At 33.0% G+C, this 2,375-nt stretch overlaps 1 pseudogene; it reads right to left on the bottom strand.

Annotated features, from left to right (window-relative positions):
- Positions 1-1,997: 1,997 nt before the first annotated feature.
- LOC120365877 (5S ribosomal RNA) lies at positions 1,998-2,116 on the bottom strand (annotated as a pseudogene).
- Positions 2,117-2,375: the final 259 nt, after the last annotated feature.

The raw sequence follows: 2,375 nt of genomic DNA, 5'->3' as shown, positions 1-2,375 counted from the left end.
ATAAATGTGGCTAATGAGCCCCACCATGTACTGGAAACCGATCTTTTTTTTTTTTTTAAGAAGGTGTCTCCCTCTGTCACTCAGGCTGGAGTGCAGTGGTGCGTTCTTGGCTCACTGCAACCACTGCCTCCTGGGTTCAAGCAATTCTCTGCCTCAGCCTCCTGACTAGCTGGGATTACAGGTGCCCACCACCATGCCCGGCTAATTTTTTTGTATTTTTAGTAGAGAAGGGATTTCACCATCTTCGTCAGGCTGATCTTGAACTCCTGACCTCATTATCCACCCGCCTCAGCCTCCCAACCAAAGTGCTGGGATTATAGATGTGAGCCACTGAGTCCAGCCCTGCCCCCCCCTTTTTTTTTTTGAAGTAAAGTTTGGAGGACTGATGACTTATCCAAGTCACACATTTATTAAGAGACATATCTGATTTTAACGTCCAAGCCATTTCCACCTTAGTACCTGTCACCCAAGGAAACAAGGTAACACATTCTATAACATGAAATATAAGCATGTCACATTTTTAAAGACATAATGAGGAAAAGGAAACCCAAAGTTCTTAGAAAATGATAAACAGCAGTTGTTGACATTATGTGTGTTGTGACTTATGTCGAAATAATACTTTGGAGCAGTTTGAGCAACAAGGTTGTTTGCATTTCACGTATTACACAGCAATATTCTTCTTATTGAATGAAATATTCTCCCAGATTGTTTACGTCAGGACTTAGCACACTATACTTCTAAAGAGCCAAATAGTAAATATTTTAGGCTCTGTTTTCTAAAAAGTCTCTGTCATAGCTTCTTAGTTCTATTTTAGCATAAAGGCAAAGCCAGTCATAGACAATACACAAATGAATGGGTTCAGGCTGCGTTCCAATAAAACTTCACTTCTAAAGGCAGGCAGTGGGCCAGATTTTATCCACAGTTTGCTGGCTTAGTAACTCATTAAAATTTCAAATGTGTTCAAAAAGATAATACTATATGTTAAACAAAACAAAAAAAATCAAAGAAAAATATTAAATACAGTTGATAGCTAAATTTTGTATTGCACATTGGCAATACTAGGGACTCATATAAATCATTTAAATATTTTATTTAGGTAAAGTTTACAAGCAAAACACTAAGATTTCCAAGGACACACATCTAATCAGTAAGGCAGCTGAGGTCTGAACCCAGTCCACTTGTTACCTGATTCCTTCATTTTCACTGTCACACTCCATCCTCTCTTTATCTAGATCCACTGACTGCTTAATCCTATGAGTAAGATAGGCTAAACTTTAATCGCAGCACTACAGACATTGTTGAGATTAAGCAACTCAATTTCAATCTTGAAACCAGTGCCTCATTTTAATAAAAAATAAATTAGTATGAATATGTAAATATTGCTTTCCATATAGAAGAATCACCATAAGTCAATGTAACATCACAGAATACTAATCATTTTATCTGAAACCATATTTGAGATTATTAAACAAAAAAGTAAAACCAATCTTAATTGATATTATAAAATTATAGATATGCCCAAGATTTATAGCCTTATATTATTAACTTTAGAATACTAAGTTCAAGTCTATAAGATTTTGGTGTCGTTCAGATTTTGTACGGCCAACACTGTACAGTGTTCATTCAGTGCTTTCAGTGCCACGGTCTTACTACTGATCAAATTTACCTATAGAACAGAATTTAACTAATTATTAAATTTTGCAAATAATTTTTTCATCTTTAAGAAAAGATGCATTTGATATTACTAGGTATTAAGATTAGTAAGAACAATAAAGTTTTACATGTTAATAAAATATTTTGTGTGAAAATCGATGCTTGAAATTTAGTATGCTTTTAATATTATAAGCTATATATCAACATATATCGTAACATTTTCTTTGTGAGAAACTAGAGATTAAGCTTATGTAAAATCTTTAGTAAGCCATATCCACATTTTTAAGTTGTTTTAAGAAAATGACATACAAATATTTTTTATTTTATTTTATTTATTTTTTAAATGCCTATGGCACTTGGTATTCCCAGATGGTCTGCCATCCAAGTACTAAGCAGGCCCGACCCTGCTTAGCTTCTGAGATCAGACGAGATCGTGCACGTTCAGGGTGGTATGGCCACAGATGACACAAATATTTTAAAATTAAAATGTTAATTAAATCAATTAAAAATGGAATTTAATTGGAAGCTCCTTTAAAACTACAACTATATTGAGTATATATATTGTGAAACAATATTTTATTTAAACTCTGATTACAAAATAGCAGTAACTATACACAAAAAGATGTTGTTATTTAATATCAACAAATTCTGTTACATATAATTTTTAAAACATTTGTTTTCTCACATTATCCGGTATTTTTAAATATATGTTAATTATACTG

Source organism: Saimiri boliviensis, chromosome 16 (assembly GCF_048565385.1).
Source record: "Saimiri boliviensis isolate mSaiBol1 chromosome 16, mSaiBol1.pri, whole genome shotgun sequence".
NCBI classification, from domain to species: domain Eukaryota; kingdom Metazoa; phylum Chordata; class Mammalia; order Primates; family Cebidae; genus Saimiri; species Saimiri boliviensis.
Note: the sequence above shows the minus strand (reverse complement) of the source record. Positions and strands in the feature narration are given on the sequence as shown.